This window comes from Phacochoerus africanus, chromosome 8, assembly GCF_016906955.1.
Source record: "Phacochoerus africanus isolate WHEZ1 chromosome 8, ROS_Pafr_v1, whole genome shotgun sequence".
Taxonomy (NCBI): domain Eukaryota; kingdom Metazoa; phylum Chordata; class Mammalia; order Artiodactyla; family Suidae; genus Phacochoerus; species Phacochoerus africanus.
The window spans coordinates 140,751,544-140,777,938 of record NC_062551.1 but is presented as its reverse complement, the minus strand read 5'-3'; the positions used below and the strand labels follow the sequence as shown (position 1 = coordinate 140,777,938).

The 26,395-nt window shown below is 37.8% G+C and overlaps 1 protein-coding gene across 1 annotated transcript in view; it reads right to left on the bottom strand.

Moving 5' to 3' along the window:
- The window catches only part of NEGR1 (neuronal growth regulator 1), an 873,593-nt gene that overhangs the window by 408,449 nt on the left and 438,749 nt on the right, over positions 1-26,395 (bottom strand). The window lies entirely within an intron of this gene.

Sequence of the window (26,395 nt, the reverse complement as noted above, 5' to 3'; positions counted from 1 at the left end):
TCCTTGTGTCAGAGTTTAGAAAATTGCTATAATATAAACGACAGTTCATGTTGATGCAAAATTTATTATTTTCCCAGAACTGTGGTCAGTGATTTACGCACATTATCTCATTCAGTCCTCACAATGGCACCATAAGGTGATATTCTTATTATTCCTATTTAATAGATTTTTAAAAAACGAGTAGTTGAGTAATCTGCCAAAGTTATGAGATAAGTAAATGTTAGAGCTAAGCTCAGATTTAGATGTTTTTGGGCACTAAAACCCTTTATTAATCATTCTTTGATGCTAGGGTGCCATACATTTAAGTACCACACAGATATATCCATCTGTTTTTGAAATCAATACTCTGAAAAGTTTTGAGGAGTTACCAGAAAGCATATAGCGGTAAATTTTGCATAATTTTGCACCAAAATATGGTTAATGAAGACCTTTCACTTAAATGCAAACTCTGAACAATTTATGGACAGAGAGACTAAACATTTTCTGTACTAGGTAAAATCAAAGCAATCAAACAAATAACAAAACATCCGGAAAAAAAGACTGACTTGTAGTGAATATAAACAGAAGGAACAATGCCCAAAAATAGAAATAAAAAGTGACATTGCATTGAAAATCTAATGAATTAATTCCTTATGAAGAGGCACTGAAATTAATAGACGTCTTTCATGTCTAACTGCATACAATGTTTATGTGATTCTTATCCTGTGGTACAGGTTTAGTCCAAGTTTATGTTTATTTTTTTTCCTTACACTTATAACATCTGAGCCAACAAACCATTTCAAAACTTTTTAAATCAACATTTGAACCGCGGAGACCCAACTGAGCAGTGGATATACAATTTGAAATTAGAGAGAGTAAATCAGGTAAGCAGTTTCTCTTAATAAGGCCTATTCCTACCTCCCACCTGAGTAATGTTTGCACTATAGAGCCTATTCTGCAACTAAGAGTGGGGACTATTACAGACCCCTGAGATTACTTTCATAAACATAAAAATATTAGAAGATGAGATTGGTCATATGTATTCGTTATGCTCTACTCCATACATATTAATTTTTTTTTTTTTTGGCTTTTTGGGGCCACACCCATGGCATATGGAGGTTCCCAGGCTAGGGTCTAATCGGAGCTACAGCTGTCAGCCTGCATCACAGCCAGAGCAATGCCAAATCTGAGCCTTGTCTGCAACCTACACCATAGCTCATGGCAATGCTGGATCCGTAAGCACAGCCTGGGAGTAAACCTACAACCTCAGGGTTCCCAGGTGGATTTGTTTCCGCTGTGCCACAATGGGAACTCCAATATATATTAATTTCTTATGCTCTATCTTATACTCAGTTTCATAGTACATATTATTCTTTAAAAATATTTTAAAAACATCACCTATCTATACTAAACAGAAAATATCTGAAGCAGATGACTCAAAGAAAAGATTTTGGTTCCCAATGTACAAAATTATAAACAATATCATGTAACTTTTTATGAGAAAGAGTAAAACACACCAGCCCCTCCCTCACAAATACAATCACCAAACAGCAAAAAGTTATAACACAGAAAAGGGAAAAACACTCTGAAATAATATCAAATGGGGACTTCAATCCAATCCAAGGAGAAGAAACGCACGTGCCAAGATTTTTTTAAACTATGAAATTTTTTACTCTAAATTCTTCATTATCTACTATAGATTTTTCAGGTTTCATTTCAAAGACTGCTCTAGCCCTCTGATCATCAGCTTAGGTGTGATGGAGATAAAAACAAATATTTTTTTAATAAGAGTACAAATTAGGTGCTTAAATATATTATTTCATTTCCCACAATCAATGTGCCAGGTAAATATTCTATTTTACACGGGAGGAAACTAAGCCCGAGAACAGCTAGGAAGGCTGCCAGTCACAAGTGGTTCAGATTTGCAGGTATTTTCTGCACATATGCATCAAGACTCTTTATCATGCTTTCTCTTGTAGCTGCATGGTTTTTGTACCAACAAGAGAATGTACTTCATCTACTCTGAATCCAAGGTAATACCAGTTCTTCACTGCTAAAAGCATTAAAGTGAAAATGAATAGGATCTTTTGCATAATTACTTCCCCCAACTCCTTGTTACATATTGTTATTTCAGAAAAGGAGAAGAACAATAGGGGGAAATGAGAGATTTTTCACAGAGTGGTAGACACCTAAAATGGATGTGTGATTTTTTTCCCCCTGAGAGTAAATTATCTAAAGCTTTTAAATCAGTGCATACTAAATTCGCTCAAAGCAAATAAAAATGACAATACCTGCCTCTCTGTAGCTTGTTTTCTATATATGGTAATTTGTCACTGGCTAGCAGAACCTAATAAGAGAAATGCGTATGTGCTTTTTTTTTTTTTTTTTTTTGGCCATTTACATGATTAGGTCTTTAACAGCATTGTGATTGAAGAGCATTCCTTTAAAGATCTCCACCTATTGCTTATTAAACATACATCTCCATGTGTGTGAAAGCAGCAGCAGGGAACTGACAAGATAAGTGATGGCTGTACAGGAGAGAAAAATGCCTAAGCCTCCATTCATTGTTTGTTTCCAATTTACTGGTGTTGCAGAAGCATGTGGGCCCTCGTGGAAAGTCGTGCTTTTCTGAGGTTTTGATTAACCTATATCATCCTACTGCTCCCATCATCATCACACAAGGCAGTTAAGTCAACAGATATAATAGGCCTTGGAATCTTCTCTAGAAATTTACTGCCATGGAAATTCAACTAGCTTTCTCATTTATCTCACTTTTCAAAGAGTTATCTCAGTGCCATCCACATGGTGCAACAACAGTAAACTAAGCTGCCATGATCATTTATTCATTCACAAAACTTTTCTTGTGCATTGACTATTTCTCAGGCTCTGCCCTAGGCATTAGGGTTATGAAGGCAAATAATGTATGTCCCCCAAGTCTTTGTAATGTAATGCATCTAGATGATTAAAAATACTAACTAAACTTCTAAAATCTGAAAAAATTATCTTTACCCAAGGTATTCACAGAAATAATAAATACAGATAAATAAAATTTTCTCTATTAACTATTTTCTGAGTTTCTAGTCACATCATTGTTACATGTGGCATATAACATTCTGCTAACATACATGTGGAAACTTTGTATGTCCAATTTGGTACTGAGAAGTTTGTGTACGTGTGTGTGTGTGTGTGAGTGCACAACACTCTAAAGGACTTCAGTGTGGCCTGACTTACACATACAGAAATATAACACGGGCCTTCTCAATGTTTTTACTCTCTTGTGATCCTTAAACATTTATAGTTTGGAAAAAATTGCTTTGAACATGTCAAGGGAAAAAATAAAATAAAGAAGAAGAGTATTGTTTTGTATGGAAAGAAACTAAAACCATCTCAGACAAATGGTAATTGTCCATAAAAAGATTTTCCAAAGGGTTTTATTGTCAGTGCACTGTGATGGTTGATCCAAATGAAGTTTATGATGAGCTATGAGCCACTTTACGTTAGAAGGAATGATACATTTTCATTTGTTCAACCTAGCAATCTGCACTATTGACATTTATTAAAACTCTTACTTAATTGGCAATGGCAGACAGAGGACCAGCTTTTTGGGGGGAAAAAAAAGAGGGCTCCTGCACTGAGGCTGAGCTCCTTTGTTTTTTAGGATCTTGTATCAACTTTTCTACTCGTTTTAAATAAAAAAATCATGTCCAATGATACTGTAATGATATTTTTTAAAGCATAGTTTTTCTTCTACATAGAGAATGGAATTAACAGCATGGTGTGCTTCCCCGCCACAATCTCTAGTCTACGTTTCAGCCGCTCACCTTTCAGTTAATTTTGCAATTTTCCAGTCAGGTAATCTAATCACCACCATGGATAGAACTGAAGCTGTATTCAAACCGTATCAAAAGTACAGTATTGAAATGCACTGAAAGCTTTTTAATGAGTTTACTGAAAGAGCAATATTGTACAAGACATCAAATTTGTTAACCCTTGTTTATTAACGTATGCATTTCTCAAATGTGCTTTTCTGTAAAAGAGACCTTCCTAGGCTCAGATATCAGCAAAAATTTCCATTGGTATTTTGGTGGTTTTAAACAAGTACGTTAGCACAAAATTCTGCTGGAGACTCTTCGAAAACACCTTAATAGAAACTCCAGGAATGAACAGAAGGAGTCAGTACAATAGGTAGATCATATTTACTCCTTAAATCTTTCAGGGAATTGGATCATCTCTGTAAAGAAATATGAAAGACAAAAACCATTTTCATGATTACTTACTATCTCCTAGGCACAGTACCATATGTTGAAAGCAACCTCCAAGGGAATATTATCACCGTTAACTAATGACATGAAAAACATTATTGACTCCAGAGAGTGAGATAAGGGATTGGAGATTTGTGCTAATGAAATAATTAAAGCTCAGAAAATTCAAGTTCCTTAGTTCAAATGACAAAGTGAGCTGTTTTCCCCTCTGAAATATTTCCTTGGTGTGGGTGGTTCCTTGAATCGTCTTGATCCAGGCACTAATGTCACCTCCTTGGAGAGGCTTCCTTGACCTCCTTATTAAACAGGAGCTGCACATCCTCAGCCCAAGTCAGTGGCTATCTCATTGCTACATCATGTTTTCTTCACAGTACCTATAATTTGAAATTATATCATTTATTTTTCCTAGATTCTTTCATTGCAAGACCTTTATCCATTCTTCACCCGTTCACTAGAATGTAAGCCTATGAAAAGAGAACTTTTCAATGTTTTTATTGTTGTTTTGCACCCTTTTAAAATGCAGTACTTAGTAGCTACAAAATGAGTATTTGTTGGATAAATGTATGCATGACGAATGAAGGAAGGAAAATAATAGAGCCAGGATGCAAATTTAGGTTTTCTGATTCAATATCCAAATATCACATTGCCTGCAGATACCTGAAGTTTGAAGATTCCAATCAATGTCTCTGTTCTTTGCAGGTACTTTGGAAAAAACTCTCCTGCCCAATGTGGTATGGGTAAAATCGATCATAAATACTTTCCCTTCTCCCCTTTTCCTACCTCTCAGTTTCTCTTTCCATTTAAGTCAGCCAGTGACCCTTGATAAATTGGATCATGCTTAGAGGTTATACAAGGTTTCATATATTATTCTTTTTTTTATTTCGCTACTTTTCCACTATCAGTCAACACCCCTCTTATGTCTTTAATTTGCTTTTCACTCAAATTGGATTTCCGAGTACATCAGTAAAATCAATTCCTTTCAAACATACTTAATCCCTTCATCCTGCTTATCTCTTATCACTTATCTTGGAAACTCAGAATACTCAGTAAGATCCAAATATTTGCCTAGCTACTTGCTGTCTGGTCTGAATTCAAATTCATGACCACAAAACTCAAATGAGAATTTAATTCCCTTAGCATGCATACACTCAACAATTTCTTACCTTGTCTTTCTTCAAATTTACTGTATTAGTCTGCTTTCTTTCTACCTCTCACCCAACCACCCACTCTTCACCCCTTTAGTGGAATATACTTAAGTATATGCATATACTTAAGTAGGAAATATCTTCTTTTCTCACCCCCAAATCTATAAATGAATCTGCATCTATATTCACACAATATGCCTTCTAAACTTAACCATGGGTAAAATATTTCTGATTCTATCAAAGCTCAGTCCTTCAAATTTCATCCTCTATTACATCTTTTATAGCTTCTCAAAAACTTTCCTTTTCAAATAATCTCATTTTTAAACTAACCATATCATTTCCTAATTTCTAGAGGGTCATCCTTTGTTATCTCTTATTAAAAAAAAAAAAATCCTAACCCCTCACTCTCCCCGATTCCTTTATTAGCCTTCAAAGTAAACCATGTGGCCAAGTTTTCTATAGCTGACTTCTCTCCTCAACCCACTTGAGTGAGGTTTTTGCTCCCACCAGTCTAGCTGAGACCCTATATCTGAAGATGACCAATGGCCTCAGTGCAGTGTGCTGCCCCTATTCCTCTCCAAGAAAGGATTCGCTGTGCATCTGCCAAGGGGGTATGGTGAGCAGCTGTCAGCTGGCATCTGCTGCAGAGACCTGCCTGTTCCAAACAGCTGATACTCAATGCAGGAGCAAGGGAGGAGGTCCCAGCCATTTTGCTGACATGGGGTAATTCTGGTGGCCATTTTAGCTCTCGAATTTCCCTGCCAGGCTGGCCAAAGCTTTAAGTGTTCATCACGGTTTGACACATTCCTCTGCCAAGTCCCACTTCCTTCCTCCTTCCTTTCACAGGTGTTTTTTCCCCTAATAAATATCTTACATTCCAAAGTCAGCATCTGCTCCAGAGAAGCCAACTTGTGACAATCAGTACAAGAGGCAATTTGAGACAGCAGGATGGAGGGTGGAGTTTGGTGTTTGGATAACATGCCACCTGGCATCACTAGTATAAGGGGCACAGATGGCACCTGGGACCAAGTGATCACCCAATGGAAAGGTTCACCTTTGGTAATCTGATGAAGCATGAGGATATGTGGACAGAAGGGCATATACTAGCAGCTGATATTGCTACTGCTGTTGAAATGTATGGAATAAATCATAGATGTAAGAATAACGGGATTTGATGGCTATTGCTAAACACCACAGTTGCTCTATAGCAATGCTGCCCAATACAATAAGTCACCAACATGTTGTAGTTATTGTGAACTTTAAATTCAGTTAGACCAAACTGAGATTGCTATACACAAAAACCACAACAGGTTATAAACCTTCACCACAAAGAAAATGTAAAATATCTCATTAATGCTGATTATGTGTTGAAATGATAATACTTGGATGTTGTAATAAAGAAAATATATCATAATTTCATCTCATTTTTGTTTTACTTTTAGAAATGTGACTACTAAAAATATTTGAAAGTAGAAGACATTATATTTCTATTGCACATTTCTGGTCTATAGGAAAAACAAACAAACAAACAAACAAACAAAACACCACCAAAAAACAGTTGAGATTGAGTAGAAAGCTAGATGTAGGAGCCAGTGGGCTTCTTTGGTTTTATACAAAGTAACTAGTGTCTGCTGTAGTGAGAGGTTGGAGAAAGATGAGGATCTGGTTCAAGATTTAATAGATTATAGGAACATGAAAGGGGTTTAAACACCAACTAAGGCCAAGGTCAGGAGGGAGACATCTGGGTACATGCCCCTAAAAATAACTCCTTAGGCTCTGAGTTTCCTGAGTCTGTGATATAGCCTATGAACTGTATTGAGAGCATGCACCTGCTGCCAGCACCTGCTGGAAGACAGTGAAAAGTCTTATTTCATCCAAGGAAATATGTACCCACCTCAGGACCTCCTTCGCTCCTCTCCCCTCCTGGTACTGGGCCTGAATCTGTGAAAAAGTCGCTATATAAGCCAAGTCGGATGAGGTGGTCTCAACATGAATTAACTGGGTTTGGGTAAGTGCCTGTGGGACTGGATTTTGATGGTGGTCATTCAAGGGGGCTAGTTCACAAAATTCAATAAGAAAAGGCTTTATTGACGTGGGCGTGTCCTCTAAAGTTAGCAGGATTTAACTAGCAAGGATCTTCCCCAGAAAGCCTCATAAAGTCCCTACTAGGATGACCCCTGTAAACATGGAAAAAGTGGCTGCACATTTTGAACTAAGTTGAAATGCCAGAATTGTCACCTCAATCTGTGGAAGAGGGGGACAGAAGGCTCGGGGAAATGCTAGAATGGATGTACAGTGTATGACTGGAAGACTCAGTGGATGATCATGCTCCACATGAAGGCTGGGGGACATGCCATTTACTAAGACCCTGAGGAATGTGTGAAAGGCATGGCACCAGTATTAGTAAAGGTTCAGTCATTTGGAGTAGGAGAATTATATACCTTTTGAGAAAATCTTTTGGTGTTGCTGCTGGGTACTAAGAGAAAGTAACTCTTTGGTTGAGACTGGAAGATAGAGAGACTGTTACAGATCTTTGCTCACTGAAATCAGTATGGATGGTAGGACCCCAAAGCAATAGAGATTAAGTGGCACCAAGAATCCAAAGGGCTTACATTTTTGGGTAGTATATGCAATAACAGAGTGGTAGTCAATGAAGCCTGACCTGCAGAGGTTACAGAGCTATTGTTAATAGAACACAGCATCTTTAGAGGCAATACAGGCAGCCAACAGGAGTAATACTTAACTTGTACCAGCAAGAGAACTCAAGGTTAGATGGTTAAGAGGATTAGGGCAGCCGTCCAATAAAAATTATGATCCCTTGCCCAATTTCCAGACCTGACCAGTTTTCAGACAGAGGATCCATTCATTAAGGATGTGATAGGTCTCCAGGTGGAAGGACTTCAAAATCCTATAAATGTACATGGTAGCGATTCCTCCAGTATGTCCCTCCAAAGGGACTATGGCCATTTACTTGGGGAAAGCAAATACCTATATATTTTGATGGCTGTTGGACACAGGGCTTAGGATAACATTTCTATTCAGAGACCATCATCATGGTCTCTCCGTTAGAGTGAGAACATACAAAGGTCAGATATCAAATGAATAAATGAAGTCTTGGTCAATATGTACCCTTTAGCATAATCACTAGTGATCATTTCCCTTGCCCTGGAATGTACAATCAAGAATGACACTGAGAAATTGATGAAACTGTTCCACTGTTTCTTTGGTCACTGGGTAATAGCTATAATACCAGAAAGGCCAAGTGAAAGTCCCTGGCTCTGTCCTCTCCTCCCCCAGTCAGTAGGAAATGAAAAACATTATTGACTCCAGAGAATGAGATAAGGGATTGGAGATGTGTGCCACCTTTATGGACCTAAAGGATGTGAGGGTAATTGTCTTTATAACATCATTATTGAATTCTCTAGTCTGAACCCTAGAGAATCAGGGTGGATCCTGCAAGACAACTGCAAGCTTAACCCAGTGATAGTCCCTTTGCAGCTGCCATATTGTATATAGTATATTTGCTACAGCAAATTAACATGGCCTTGGGAACTTGGCAAAAAGCCATTTTTTTTTTTGAATAGGTATCCCTTTCTAGCCCAAGCAGAAAGACAACCAGAAACAATCACATTCACAGGAATTGAGCAAAAATATTAATTTATAGGTTTGCTCTAGAGCTACATTCACTCTTTCTCTTTCTGTGATACGATAGTCTGAAGAGATCCCAATCAGCTAGATAACTCATAGTACGTCATATCAATCTATTTCATTGGTGATTTGACATTGATATGCCAGATGAACAAGAGATAACTGGTATTCTGGAGGCCATGGTAGAACCTGTACATTCCAGAGAGCAGAATACAGAACCTGTGGAGATAAAGGGGTCTGTCATGTCCAAAATCATCTGAAAGATCCTAAGGAAATGACAAGTCATTGCATCTTGCACCTTCTAGTGCCAAGAAGGAAGCTCAGTGTTCTAGTGGGTCTTTTAAAGTTCTACAATGGGACACATTTATAACATATTCATTCCATATCAAAAAATATGTTGGTTGATACAAAAGATTGACACAAATTTGAGTGAAGCACAGAGCTCACTGTGAGAAAACGGCTCAGCAGTAGGTCCAGGATAAGGTACAACAGCCCCACCACTTGGGGCATCAAATGTGGTGGGCCCTATAATTTGGGGCTATCAGTGGTGGGAAAGAATAGCACATGAAATTTGGATCATTTGATCCTGCAAAGGCCCCATACCATAGGGGCCTATCTTTTGATTTTACCCAGTGGGAGAATCACAACATAGGCCTCTGGGGTGCTGAAGGAATGCCATGCCATTTGGAGTAGGAGAATTATATACCTTTTGAGAACATCTTTTGGTGTTGCTGCTGGTTACTAACAGAAAGCAAGCACCTGATCATGGGGTACCACATGGTCACCATCAGAAATTACATGATCATGAACTTAGTTCTTTCAGATCCAACAAGTCTGAAGGAATGTTGCTGGATCTCTCTCTACAACCAACACAAGATGGAATTTGTGCATTTGGGATGGAACATGAGTAGGATAAGAAGACACAAGCAAGATGTTTAAGCAGATAGTTCAGGTCCCCATGGTTACCAGCACTATTGTAATGCACACCTTCCTCAGTCCACATCTAGACCACAATGAGATGAGGTAAGAGTAACCAGTTGGTAGAGGGAGAATTAGTCCTAGTTTGGACCATAAAAAGGTTGTCTTTGTATATGAGTCAAAGATATACAGAGGCTGCCCTGTGGACTTATGATACTTAAGGTACCCTTAACAGACAGTCTGAGAAGAGTTCCCTCTGTGGAACAGTAGGTTAGGAATCTGACTAAAGCAGATTGGTGCAGGTTCGATTCCTGACCTGGCACAGTGGGTTAAAGCATACAGTATTGCTGCAGCTAGGTCACAGCTGTGGTTCAGATTCAATCCCTCCCTTGGGAACTTCCAAATGTGACCATATATTAAAAAAACAAAAAAATAAGACAGTCTGAGGGAAAATTCTCTCAACTAGTGGAGATTTCAAGCAGTGCAATGGGTCATTTACTTTGTGTGAAAAGAGAAGCAGCCCCAAAAGTGGCTAAGAGGTGACCTATGCAAATGGACTAAAATTAGAAGACTGAAATATTAGACAAAGAGTAATAAAGCAGAGGCACAGCAATGAACCTGGGGATAAAGTGGGAAGATCTTTGTATTACATGTTAATATCCACTAGAGACTATTACAATGGAAGGGGCACTAACAAGCCATGTAGATAAAATGACTCAGGTGTCATTCAATACACAAGTACTGGCACATTGGACACATAAACAAAATGACCATGATGGCAAATATGAATATTACACATGGGTCCAAGAACATCAGTTCCAATTTATCGAGGCTGATCTAGCTACTAATGCTGATAGTGTGTTCAGCTGCCCGCAACCAAGATCAATGCCGAGCCCTGGATATGGTATCCTTCTTGAAGAGACTTGCCACTTAATGGCAAGTTCACTATATGGCTGACCTAGCATCCTGGAAAGATCAGTGGATTTTCTCATGGGAATAGGCATCTGTTCTCCAAATAGGTTTGCCTTCCCAACTATTAGGGTCTGAGCCAGCTTCACTATTCCAAGGCTCTCAGAATGTTTGAGCCACTGGCATGGAATCCCACAGACCAGGGTGGCCCTTTTACAGTAAAGGAGGTGCATGACTAGACCCAGGGCCATTGGACCCACTGGTTGAATCACACGATTCACCCAAACTGTTGACCTTATGATGTGTTCGAATAGCCTTCTGATAGCACAGCTGAAGTGCCAAGTTGTAGGCACCATTCTGAGAAGAGAAGTCCCATCCTCCAGAAACCAGAACATGCACTGAATCAAAGCCCTTCATAATTGTACTGTGTCACTGAGTGGAAGAATACACAAGCCCAGGCATCAAGGAGTGGAATCACTTGATACTAATTAAATTCTGTGTAGGCATGACAGTTCCCCTTGAGCACTGAAACACATGCTTCACCTTCAGGCTCAAATATCCCAGGTTTGAAGACTAATGGAGATGCTTTCCTCCAGAGTCCAGATTTCTGCATCATTGCTTTCTCCAGGATTAAACACTTCTTTATGGGACAATGGACAGTGAGTACACCCATTCTCTTCTGAAGAAAATTAAATCCCCACTAAACAGGGTGCTGTCAGTCCCTGAAATCTAAACAAGATGATTGCCAATTATTCCTAATTGAGTATGGTTTGTTCCTCTATATCCATGATAACCTTGCTATAGCCTTTCCCTCATTCTGAGTAGAAGCAAATGTGATAAGAAAAAAGTTGAAAGGTAAAGAAACTTTAAATGTTTGGGGAACATTAATATTTCCATGTAAAAAAGAAAACAAACTTTGCATTTTCAGGGTGATCCTTGCTGCCAAACGTACAGAAATGAACTTGAGGTCTTTTATATATTTTATCTTCCATTCTCTGCCCTTTTTTTTTTTTTTTAATTTCCCAGTATCTCAGACCTGAACCTATAGGCTAAGGACAGACTTCCTAAATTTTAAGAAACTTATAGACTCAAACCAGAGTTTCTAGTCAGTGTTTTGTTTCTTCTTCCATATTTCCAGAATTTTTATTTCCTCAGGAAAAGACCGTACAGATAAAGTGTTCAGAAAACAGTAGCAATGATAGCAGATTTACCACCTGCCCATTTACTGCCTGCAGATTTACAGCCAACGAAGCCTATTTTGCCATCTGGGTCAAAGTCATATTTTCACTGGAAATATTTTGGTAAGTTATTGCTGGCATTTTTTACATGCAGGTGGTGATCACACAGGTTTTATGGCACTTTCATAACTGCACGTCTGACTGAAGTGCACAGAAGCTGATCTTTTGTGAATGTCTACAGAAGTGATTCGATGAAATGGAATGCACTTTATTCATTACATTTACTAGCATGGGAGAGATTCCTTTAATAAAAAATGCAATCTGAGAGAGGTGCCAAGTCATCGTCTCTGGTTGTTTCCAGAGGTATAGATTTTGGTACTTAGGGAAAACAACAACAACAACAACAACGATTGGCTACTCTTGGACATTGAGGCTGGTGCTACCTGTACAAAGAGAATATCAGAGTTGATGGTGGGTATCTGTCCAGAAAGGTACCAAAGCTTGTTAATTTTGGTGCTGCAGCCTTTGCAATGTTCTCATTTAACACTTTCATTATTGGAAAAAATGTTGCAGGCTGGTGTTTTGGTTTCTGTGTGTTTTTTGTTTGTTTTTGATAATTCCATAGATATATTATAAAGGAGAGACATGATTATATAAGACCTTTTAGATAGCGGGAAAAAAAAATGTGACTCAAATTAAGGAGACCTTGATTCTGGCCTATGTTCTATAACCTGATAGTATTACAGTCTTATCCAACCATATTCAGCCTCAATTTTATCTTTTGCAAATGGAGGAAGGGGTTAATGATAGAAAGTACACATTCTTTTTAACAATTTAAATATCATTAACATGCACAGATCTTAAATGTTAAATAGCAATGAACTTTGGTATGTGCACAATTCTTTGTAACCATCCTTCAAAACAAGATATAGAACACTTCCAATACTGTAGAAAATCTAATAATGTCTCCTTCCTGTATATCCATGGCCCTGTCCACACACGAAAGAAATAATCCCTTTCTCATTCCTGTTAACATAGATGAGTTTTGCATATTCTTTTGCTTTTTATAAATAGAATCATCTAGTTTCTTTTATCCAGTATAACATCTGTTTGTACATATACTCCTCTTCACAGAGAAAAGGGGAAAAATGTCTTCCTTACTGCCACTTGCTCACGGATAATCTTAAGGAAATGAACCTCTTCTTATACTTCTTTTTAGAGAGTATATGTCATGTTGGTTATTAATTGTTCAATAAAGGAAGGAAGGCCCATTGAAGTAGGAAGCTATAGCTGTGAAGAAGAATATTTACAATGTCTTGGTTTCAACCTCACAAAAGAGCTGTCTGTTATTCATTTGTATTAAAAATATACAGCCCTGCCCCCAAGTATTTTTGAGTTGTTAACATTTTTTGCTTATTGAGGAAGGCAGGGTTAGCTAGTTCTCAACCTTCATAACCGTAGTTCTAAAATATCAAAATGACAGTCTTAATAGAAAATTTTGAATATTATTAGTGAGACTTAAGGATAATGACAAAGGCAAAAAGAAATCTACATTAAAGTAAATGTAGATTTGCCTAGTAATAGCATTTGATTAATATCAGTCAACATTCCTTTAATGAAGAAAGGTGAAAACACTAACTTGTAGCAAGCTACTGCTCTTAAGCTTATACTTTGTTCAGATCAGTTTCCACTACTGCCTTTTCTCCTTTGATAAACAGGACACTCATCACCAATCCAGCTTGGTATGACTGCTCAGTAAACATCCAATAATTATTAAAAAAAATAAAGTCACTTTTGGTTTTGTTTCCTATTTTATATATTCAAGAAATAGAGTGGAGAGGAAAATGAAATGATTTTCCTTGAGAAATACATAAAGTTTTTTACTACTAAAAGATAGAAACAATCCAAACTTTACCTTTGATGGGTAAATTTCCTAGGCTGCTGAAAATTTTCATAAGAATGACTGGCTTTCCATTTTCCAAATAAATTGAAGGGTCTACATCTTTTACCAGCAGTTATTTTGTCAGGCAACACTGTTACATCAATGAAAAGGCTGAAAGACTCTGTAGATAGTCATTTTTCAATTTCTGATGCCACAGATACTTTGTGACTCAGTGTTTTTGTGGTAAATGCCAACAGAGAGAGAGAGATACTGGTACCAATACTTGCTGAGTCATTTTCATCATTCTCATATATATATATTTTGTTGTTTTTTCTTGATTTATCACCCAGAAAATACAGAAATTAAGAACAAATAAATGACAACACAGACCTTTTCTCAAAAATGTTTGTTTCCAGAATTATCTTTGTGAAGACAAAAACAAGCAACACAGAATTTTCACTGTTTTTTCAAATCTATGTCTTTCCTTGGATCAGAGTTGTTAGGTAACTAAACCAAGAGATAGTATACATTAAACAAACAACAACAAACAGCATAAGCTCTTCAAGATTTTCTTTTTATCTAAACTGACCCAGGTAAAAATACAAATTCCATGTCAACTATAAATATATAACAAACAAAAAAAAATTGTGAAACCAAATGTGAAGTCAAGTCAAAACTTTAGCAGATAAATATTCCATCTCTGACAGTTTCTATAAGAATTTAACAATTTCTTTCTAACACAATTAAAATCTCAGAATCAGATAAAGAGCAGAAATTACTTTTAAAACCAGACATATTCAAATAATGAAAATTATGCCATTATAAAACTGTGTAATAAGTCTTATTACAAAGATATGAACTAAACATTTCAGGGTATTTGGAATGGAATAACTAATTGGTCATTATTATTCTGGATTATAATTTTTTACCTCTCTTACTCTCCACCTAGACTGAATTTCAGAGCAAGATTGTGTGTGTGTATGTGTGTGTGTTTATGTTCAACATGTTTACTTCACTTTTCTGCATATTGTTAGACCTTGGTAAGTGTTAAAAAAATTTTGTTTTGTTCTGAATTAGTTCTATTCTCAATCCTTTATATGGCAGGCAAGGATGCAAATAGAAGAAAAAGAAAAGGGACATAGTAAAGAGAAAAGAGCAGTGGTAATTTGGGTCCCAAAGAAAAAAAATTACTCAGAAACACACCCTGTCATTGTTATATAGGCTCTTGACCTTTTCTGTTTCTATTACAAAAGATAGGTTTTCTTTCCTTTCCTCTTCTTCTTTTCAAATGTTCACCTACACAATCCACACTGCTCCCCACAATTCTGTTTTTTTCACTCCTCTAATGAGTATGTTGGTCATGACTGTGGGATACAAGTCCACATTGCTTCCTATTGCCCAGTAACCTATGCCTATTACCATCAGAGACCAAATTCTTGAAATTCTTACTTTCTGGCAAAGTACACCTGCTGTCCTGCACTCCACAGGAGCTGCTGTTTGTTCTGATTCTGTGTCATTATTTATTGCCTACAGTGTGAGCTGTGCTCCTTCAAGGAAAAAAGGTTTGGCTTATGTTTTCTTCCCAATCAATGTACAATGAATACTACTGACGGCTGAGCAATGAGATGTGGCTGAGGCCTGAAAGTCAAGGGCTTGTGTGTGTGTTTCAAGGCAGGTCCCACTCATAGAGAGGGAGGAGGGAAACATGATCACATTTGGAAATTATATAACAAGGGTAGAGTTCAGCCTTCCTTTCTCATCCTACAGTCTACTGCTATTACCTATAGTCTGAATCCAAATTAAATTGGAAATAAGTCTTCAAAGTACATTGTGATTTTTTGACCATTTTCTCATGGATGGTACATGCATACTGATCTCTCTCACACTCTCTTTCACTCTCTTTCTCTCCTTGGCTCTGATAAGCAATAGGTTTGATGTCTGCTCAAGTTTCTAATTGCTAGAAAGTGAGTAATGGAGATGATTCTCACACTCACCATACATGTTCTTGAGAAAAACATCAAAAATTCTCAGAGACGGGATTAAGATGGCAGAATAGAAGGATTAGAGCTCAACTTCTCTCCTAAAAACAACAAAATTCACAACTAAAGGCTGAGCAATCTTCACCAAAATGGACCAGAAACCTTAAAAAAGATACCCTACTCCAGAAGAAAAACAGGAGGCCACATCAAGAGGTAGGAGGGACAATTTCACTATATAAACAACCCCATACCTCTGGGGTGGGAAGCTCCACAGACTGAAAACTAACTGGTGCACAGAGACTCACTTACAGGAGTGAGAGTTCTGAGCCCCACATCAAACCCTCATGTGTGGGGAACTGGCACAAGGAGAAAGAGCCCCAGAGCATCTGGCATTGAAAGCCAGTGGGGTTTGTGTGCAGGAGCTCCACAGGACTGGGGGAAATGGAGACCCCATTCTTAAAAGGCACACACAGACTTTCACGTGCACTGAGTCCCAGGGCAGAGCGAGGTCTCCAAGGGAATCTGGGTCAAACCTGACTGCAGTTCTTGGAGGACATCCTGGGAAAATAGGGGTGAACGTGGCTTGTTGTGAGGGAAGGGCATTGAAAGCAAAGCTCTCAGGAATATTCAGCAGCAGTGCCTTTCTCTGGAGGTGGCCATTTTGGGAAAATCTGGCCCCACCTGTCAGCCAGCTGCTGAGAAACCCCAGGGCAAACAAAACCCAGGTGGGATCACAGCCCCACCCCTCAGTAAACAGGCTACCCAAAGACTCCTCAGGCACACAGCTGCCTCTAATCCCATCCAGAGACTAAGCCCCACCCACCAGAGGGATTAGAATCAGCTCCTCCTACCAGGGGGCAGGCATCAGCCCCTCCCATCCGGAAGCCTACAGCAAGCCCCCATACTGACTTCAGCCACAAGGGGGGCAGACATCAGAAGTAAGAGAGGCTACAACTCTATTATCTGTAACAAGGTCACCACACCAAAAACCTATAAAAATGAAAAGACAGAGAACTATAACTCAGATGAGGGAGAAAGAGAAAACCCCAGAAAATCAGCTAAGCCATGAGGAGATTCTCAGCCTCCAGGAAAAAGACTTTAGACTGTTGATGCTGAAGATGATGCAAGACATTGGAAATAAACTGGAGGCAAAGATGGATAACTGACAGGAAACACTGATCAAAGAGATACAAGATATAAAACTTAAACAAGAAGAGATGCAAAATACAATAACTGAAATAAAAAATTCACTAGAAGCAGCTAACAGCAGAATACAGGAGGCAGAAGAACAAATAAGTGAGGTGGAGGACAGATTAGTGGAAATTATGGATGCAGAACAGAAAAGAGAAAAAAGATTGAAAACAAATGAAGAGAGTCTCAGAGAACGCTGGGACAAAGTGAAACACACCAACATCCGTATTATAGGGGTGCCAGAAGGAGAAGAGAGAGAGAAGGGGACAGAAAACATATTCCAAGAGATAATAGCCAAAAACTTCCCTAACATAGGAAAGGAACCACTCACTCAAATCCAGGAAGCACAATGAGTACCATATAAAATAAACCCAAGGAGGAATACACCGAGACACATACTAATCAAACTGACCAAAATTGAAGACAAAGAGAAAATCTTGAAAGCAGCTATGGAAAAGAAACAAATAACAAACAAGGGAACCCCGATAAGGCTATCGGCAGATTTTTCAGGAGAAACTCTGAAGGCCAGAAGGGAGTGGCATGATGTACTTAACGTGATGAAAGGAAAAAACCTCCAACCAAGATTACTCTACCCAGCAAGGCTCTCATTCAGATTTGAAGGAGAAATCAAAACCTTCACAGATAAGCAAAAGCTGAGAGAATTCAGCAACACTAAACCACCCTTACAACAAATACTAAAGGAACTTCTATAGGCAGAAAAGAACAAGAGAAGAAGGAAAGGAAAAAGAGCAGCAAAACCAAATCCAAAGTAATTAATAAAATGGCAATATGAACATACATATCAATAATTACCTTCAATGTGAATGGACTAAACACCCCAGCCAAAAGACATAGACTGGCTGAATGGATACAAAAACAAGACCCATATATATGCTGTCTTCAAGAGACCCACTTCACTTCTAGGGACACACACAAATTGAAAGTGAGAGTATGGAAGAAAATATTTCATGCAAATGGGGATCAAAAGAAAGCTAGAGTAGCAATACTCATATCAGACAAAATAGACTTTAAAATGAAGAATATTTTCAGGGACAAAGAAGGACATTACATAATGATCACAGGATCAATCCAAGAAAATGATATAACAATTTTAAATATGTACGCACCCAACACAGGTTCACCACCATATATAAGGCAACTGCTAACAACCTTAAAAGCAGAAATCGACAATAACACAATCGTAGTGGGGGACTTTAACATCCCACTTACAGCAATGGACACATCATCCGGACGGAAAATCAATAAGGAAACACAGGCCCTGAATGAAGCATTAAACCAATGGACTTAATAGATATTTATAGGACATTTCATCCAAAAGCAACAGAATACACATTCTTCTCAAGTGCACATGGACCATTCTCTAAGATTGATCGTATCCTGGGCTACAAATCCAACCTCAGTAATGTTAAGAAAACTGAAATCACATCAAGCATCTTTTTTGACCACAATGCTATATGAGTGGAAATCAACAACAAGAAAAAAACTGCAAAAAACACAAACACGTGGAGACTCAACAACATGCTACTAAACAACCAATGGATCACTGAAGAAATCCAAGAGGAAATTAAAAAATACCTAGCAGCAAATGACAACGAAGATAATGACACTCCAAAAATTCTCAAAGAAATTAACACTGGAAAGTAGGAAAGTGAAATCCTTGGAAGTCAGATTATTTCATTTTGTGAAGACTTTACTAAACTTTTCACATTCTAAATGCTCCCTGGCTTCTGCAAGGCAAAAGTAGCTAAAGTGATGTGGAGAATGACTTGTTGATACAGACACTTGAGACTAGATGGTGACAAATTTTGATACCTGAAGATCAGCAAAAGCCAGATGGTGATTGAGTGTCAGGGCACAGGAAAGCCTTGCCATGATGCACTGAGCCAGGCAGTGGAGAGCTCCAGGGCAATGGGGACAGATCTGCTGCTGTTAGGACACTCTCTCAGGGCTGGCTGGGATGGTGGGAGTTTGAGTGACAGTTGGCTTCTGGATGTAAGTCATTTATTATCAGTTAATAACTTGGGGTGAACAACTCAAGAGGTCTCCCAGAGAGAATCTGTGGTGCACATTTGAAAGGGTGTTGGGGGATAGGTTTCAGCCCCTATGCAAAGAGGAATGTCAGGGAAATTGAAGGAGAGGCCTGAAGTGAGACAGTCAGTAGAAAAGACCTGTGTCAAGGATTTTCAGCTTCTGCTGGCTCAGATGAATGGAACCGCTTCTCTTTTTTTTCTCTTTTAAGTAGGTATTTTTATTAGCTATAAACTCATTGCTGTATATATAACAATGAATGTATATATAGCAATGAATATATATATATATGTATATCTTTTAAATTCCCAATGAGTACAAAAAGAAAAATTCTCTAAACACACAAATTGACTCAAAGGTTACATAGCTCTCAGAAAAGAAAAAGTACATGTTTCTTATCTCTCATTGAATATAGTGTACTAGTTTCCCATCTTATCTTTCCGGGGTAAATAAAGGATAACATCAAGTAATAAAAAAACCAAAAAAACAAAAACAAACAAACAAACAAAAACAAAGTATTTTGTGATTTTTTTTTTCATGATTTCTGAGTTTGGAGCATACAAGAGTTTGCTTGGATCTGGTTATTATATAAAACCAAACTGAAATCAATTACAATTAAATCTTCAAAGTTTTTTTTTTTGTTATAAGTTCCTTTCAGTTTCTTTTCAATGAAAAATTAAACTGAAATCTTCATTTCATCTGAGGCTGAACAGATATTGGATCCAGCACATCTCTGGCATCACCAAGCAGTAAGTAAGACTCTGTTACATTTCTAGCAATACTCCAAATCTCAATGCAATAAGTTCCTATCAACTTGATGAGGCAGACAGCTACTCTTTTTCAGATACCACACTCCAATTATTTCTGGCAAGGGATTCACATATACAATCTCAGTTGCTGCCTACAGCCCTGCACAGATCTAGATCCTAAATTTCAAAATAACTTTTGATCTGACCTGTAATTGAATGTTCATTTCCATCAGATGAGTAACAAAGTGTTATGGCTCATGTTTGTCTCTCCTACCCCCAGGTCATATATTGAAATCCTAACCTGCAGTGTGATGGTAATAAAAACTGGTGTCTCTAGGAGATAATTAGGTTATGAGAGTGGATCACTGACGAATGAAATTAGTGCCCTTACAAAAAAAGAGCAGAGAGAGTTTGCTTCTTCTCTTTCTCTTTCTTTGTGTATGTGAGAATACAGCAAGAAAGACAGCCATCTACAAACCAGTAAGAAAGTTCTCTCTAGACTCTGAGATCAGGATGCCAATCCAGCCTCCATAACTCTTGAGAAATATTTTTCTGTAGTTTATAAACCAATTCATCTATGGGATTCTGTTATAGCATTCTAAGCAGACTAAGACATAAAGATTTCCTCCCTCTTTAGCCAGCAGCAGGGAAAATCTCTGCTTCCTTTAATATGCTCTTTCCAAGAAATGGGATTTTAGTCTAGTTTGGGGGTCCATAGTGAAATGCATACTTCCATTCTTGACATTGCAGCAAAATCCCTCCCAAGGGTGTGGATCAAAGAAATATAAGGTACAACCTTTTATTACCCAGAATTCTACCTTCCCCAATAGTTCCATGTATAGCTTACCCAGCATCACCAGATTTCTTTATTCAGTGGGGATTTTTCTTTCAGGGAACTTCCTTATCTTTTCCTCTAGTCTAATCTTTAAGAACATCAGCCCATCAAAAAAGGTTTAATACAAATCAACCTCAGTTGTGGGCTAAATTAAAATTCTCTTCTACAAAAATATGGACCCACTATAGACCAAAGAATATGACTGGACATCTATTTCAGGGTCTACAAACTTTTAACAACACACAAAGGTGAGTTGTTATGTAACTGAGTTTCATCTCTGACTTATGCATTTATTCATTCATTCATCTAACAGACATTTACTGCATGTATATTGGGTATCACTCATTGTTCTAAATCAAGAGTTGAAAAACTTTTTTCTGTAAAGGGTCAGATACTAAATATTTTTGATTTTATGGGCTATAAAGTCTCTGTTGCAACTATTCCATTTTGCTTATTGTAGCTCAAGAACAGTCATAGATAATATATAAACTAATAAAAGTGGTTATGTTCAATAAAACATTAAGAGGGATAGGAAATGTTTATATGGAAAGGTGTGAAATGTCATTCCATTAGGTTACATCTGCACTTTATTCCACATTGATATTTTCTCCTCTGAGCCACTGCTAAGTTTAGCTCTTAGGTGTTAAATTTGGTCATTCATTTGGCAAATGTTCACTTTGTATTTACTGTATGCAGAATTACCATGTGTTCTGAGAAAACAACTGCAAAAGCCAAATTTTTGCCTTTAAAAAGATCACACCATAGTTTCAGGGAAAAATTGTGTACCATTAGCATCATTTGAATCTAGGAATTTTGGGGATATTTTAACCTGTTAAATTAGGAAATGTGTCCAAGACTGACTTCACATTTTTCAAAATAGCCTCAAGTATGAGCCCAATTCATGGACTAGTGAAAATAAAACATACAGTAGCCTTCTTTGATTTGACAAGCACACCTATAAAGAAGTAAGGAGAGAAATGGTATTCTGTCCTTTAGGAACGTGTTTTAGCTCAGTCAGTGGTTGCTGTGATAAGACACTGGAACCATGTGCTCTAGAAGCCTAAACATTCAAATCACCAGATTCTCAGTTACCAGCCCTATGCCAGACATGATCAAAGGATCAAAGTGCTAGTAAGTTATGATTTATGTCCCTAAGGACCTTTTAGGAACACACACACACACGATTACAAATAAAACAAAATTCTTTTAACCTGGGCCATGCATTCTAGTCATTACACTCCTCACCCTCAGATACCTGGCATATTGCTATCCTGCTACTCTGGTTTAGAGTTAAGCATTTAAAGAAGGAAGAGCTTCATTAAATACTTTTAACAAATTTTCACTGAGAACTTAGTAAGAGTCAAATATGTTTGGGCACATGGGGTTACAAGGTTGGATAAGAAAGACTGTCCTGTGTGTAGCCAATTATAGCACACTGTGACAGGTGTTGTGCCGGTATGAATGGGTGTTTCAGATGCACAGGGGATATGAGTGTGGGCTGAGGCTGTTAGAGAAGATGGGAGAAATGAAACTTGTGTTGGTCCCTACCATGGTAGGATTTCTATAGGAGAGGGTTTACCAAGGAAATGTGGAGTTGGAAGAAAATCCAAAATAAGACAGGAATAAACATGCTGTTTATAAGTGTGGTGTTTGTGGGCCAAGTGGGAGCCCTGGCTTGAACAGAGTAAGATGTGCCAGTTAGAATGTGTTTTAGATGATGGTAAGGGGGAACAACTCTAGGACATTAGACAGGAAATAACAGAAGGAATATAGGGCTTTAGGAAATTGAACTGGAATAAACATGCAAGATAGATTAGAGATGGTAGAGTCTCAAGTGAGAAAAATCAACTGAGCACTCCGGCAATTATCACCAGCCTGGATCGGTGTGGTGAGATCCAGGAGAAGAGGGGAGAAAAGAGCTGAAAGACGGTTCAATGGAGGAAATGACAGGATGCAATGACAGATTGAACACTAAGTCTGAAAGAGAGGGAAGAGTAAAAGATAGTCTGGAAAAATGGTGATACCAGTGACAGAATCAACACAGCACTGCGAACTGACAACCAGATGATCAAAGTGACATACCACTTGTGCCATATGTCTGAAAGCTCTTCATCAGGGATACAAAGCTGAAAGGAAAGTTGTCTCTAGATTTTTCTTGCTCAGAAGTCTAGGGGTAAATGACGAACTTTACAAAAGGAAGTCCTCTAAGGCACTAGCAGATGTGACCTCGTGTGTCAAACCAAATTAAAGGCCCATAGCGTGAGGGTCAGCTCTGATGTCTATACAATTTAGAACTGCAAATAGACATCACATTCTCTTTGTGAAGTTTCATCCAGGTCACCTATAAACCACAATAAAACATCAAATAACAATTCTTGGTAGGCCTTCAATAAGGATTTGTTGAACTGGACTTGGAATAAGGGGGTTCACAACAAGTCAGTAGGGATTAGGTCTAACTCTTTAACACTGCACACCATGAGGGCAGAGTGGAGAAAGAACAGCTTTAATAAGTCACAAAGCCAATGCTCTCTTCTGGTGAAGTCAGATGGCTTCTTCTGAAACTTAGGTGTTAAGTGTGTGTGATGACTCTATGGAGAATTTCAATCAGAGAAACCCATCACATCTGGAATTTGGTTCCTTTTTCACTCTACTTAGATGGTTGGCTTTGACTAAGTGATCTTGACTACAAACAACAGTTAGGAACATAGCCTTTTATTAAATAACTGGATATATGTATATATATATACACACACACAATGTGAACTCTGAGTAGAAAGAACCAGTCATTCCTTGGGCTCTGAGGTTGCACTGATACATGGGCATAAAAAAAATCATGTAAAACAGATTCAGAGATGAGATACAGAGGGACTGCATTTCTGCTACTTCAACTAGTAAGGAAAATTTTTTTCCATTTTTTTCTATATTGGCTACTATGAGATTATCAGAAAATGAAATTCCTATTGTTGACTATGCATTTATTCATTAATATAAGTCAAATACTGTAGAATTTTTTTTTTTGGTAACCTAAAAAAAGTACTCCTTGTGCATGGCAGTGACAAGGTGTTGGGACTTTTCTTTGTAATAGGAAAATAAATTAGATCTTGTAAAATTCTGAGTCAGACTCTTGTTTTCTGAAGACAAATACTATTAACTCCTATCAATGGTTCCTTCTCAAGAGTTAGAAAGAGAAAATTATACACTGTGTGAGAAAAGAAAATTTATTTCTCCATGGTTGGTCAAGCCTAGAATTCTCTACAGAGAGAATCTTGCTGGAAGAAGCTGGTGTTTTTATGAGCTGGAGGCAATGAGAAGAAAACAGAGCTGCATACCAAACAAATGGCAAATGCCATTTTGAGTTGGTGGCTCTAGCCTGCTGGTATTTGGTGCAATTCCCAGTTCTGTCTACAGCAATATATAAAGCTGGGTCGATCTTTCAGTATTTGAGTTGGGCTTACGGCTATACTAGACCTGGTGTTATAAAACAGTTGCACCAAATTTATACTGTGTTCTCTACAAAGTGGGTTGAAAAAAATTGGTTCCAAGGCCCATTCTTAATATGCTTAATTATTTTGACAAATTGTTTTAGAACTTTACGTGCATTTCCCTTTAGATCCATAGCATTTTCACTGCAGTGTAAGTATAGCATTTAAAAACTAGGACATTTCCAATTAGTCTGCATACTTATGAATAACTTGCCTTGTTCTGCCTAAATTATTCAGCTTAGAGTTGTTTCTGAAATCATAGATTCTTTTTAAATTAATTGCATAGCAGTGCCAAGCACAGGGCTTAGCATATGGCAGGCACTTAATAAATGTTTGTTGAATAAATAAGTGAGTTTTGCTTCAGTCTTGGATTTTGGCCTATCTTTTTATAATGTTAACCAAATAAACTAGCTTGTGTTGGAATGTGAAGCCGCCTCGATGGATAGTGGAATTTGGTTCATAAAAATCATCTTGATTCATGATTTAAAGATTTGAATTGATAAGTAATGAGATCCTGCTGTATAGCACAGGGGACTATATCCAATCACTTGTGATGGAACATGATGGAGGATAATGTGAGAAAAAGAATATATATATATATGTGTGTGTGTGTGTGTGTGTGTGCATATGACTGGGTTACTTTGCTGTGCAGTAGAAATTGACATAACACTGTAAATCAAATGTAATGGAAAAAATAAAAATCATTAAAAAAGAAAGTAAGGAGAAATTTACATCTAGCTCTTCATTAACTGACAATTGCTTAACTTGTTCCCTTCTGAGAGGAACAAAACCTGGGCATAAAGTCAAAACTGTTGGGTAAATACTGGCTCTCACCATTTCTATGTTGCTTTGTTATCTCTGCAATGTTAATAATACCTACCAAACAGTGTTATTTTAAGATTTTAGGAGGTAACACATATGTAACACTTATTTACTGCTGCATAAAATGCACTCAAAATTTAGCAGCTTATTTATTTTTGCTCACAAGTTTATAAAACATCTGGGCAGTTCTACTGATTTAGGCCAGGCTTGGCTGATTTCAACAAGGCTTCTCGGGGTCTTTGGCTGGCAGTTGGCTAGCTGCTAGCCAGGGTGATGAAGATAATGGGACCAAGTATTTCCATCAACCTTTTTTCATGGTGTGGTAGAGGTTTCAAGACAGAGAACAAGTAAAGGCCCTGGGTCCTCTTGAAACCAAAACTCAGAACTGGCAGAATGTTGCCTCTGCTGCATTGTGTTGGTCAAAGCAAGTAACAAGGGCTGTCAAGATTCAAGGATTGGGAAAACAGATTCTATTTCAATGGGAAGAACTACAAAATCACATTGCAGAGGGGTAAGGACAGGAAAGAACAATTTGCCACAACATAAACAATGTCACCAGAGTACCCTCATTATATGTATAACAAATGACATTTATTATTATTATTGCCCTACACCCTATGCTTCCTTGTTAGCCTTTGTCCTTCACCACTCTCACCTCATCCCTTTTATGTATGCGATTCCATGGTTCTAACAAAAGAGGTCTGTTGATTAAGAAAAACACTCTGGTTATGCCCTCTGTTGCTCCCCTAACCTAAACACTTCAAGAATTAACTGCAGGACAACTATACCCACAGGGATGGCTCTTGTAGTTTTCTTTAATCCTCCAGTTTGTGAATCTTCCAATTTATCAGTGAAACCAAGGAGGACATAATGCATAATGGTTAAACAATAGCCTAAATTTAGACTCCTTTGTTTTGAATCATGCCTGCCAATTTATAACTAGGTGGCCTTGTGCTAGTTAGTTTATCTCTCTGTATTTAAGTCAACTTTGAAATGGAGTTACTGAGTTACTGATAAATTTAAATAAGATTTTATATCTATATCTATATATCTGTGCCCAATATATGGTGAGCCATATGTGTGTGTGTGGGGGGACGTGTTTGTGTGTTATGTGTTACATATATTAATTTATTTCAGTGAGATATAAAATTGAGTTTGGTCTCTCAGATTGTTATCAAAAAAGGCAAATGGCAAATGTTGCACTGGATGGATGATTAGGCTTACTCATTTTTTCATACTGTCCCCACCTCCTAATCTCTAGATATCGCATGTTATTGAATTTTGAGTTAAACTCAAATAGACAAAATCTATGAACGCTAAATCTACATAGGCCATTTTTTAGGAAATTCTAGGCATGTAATGTGAGT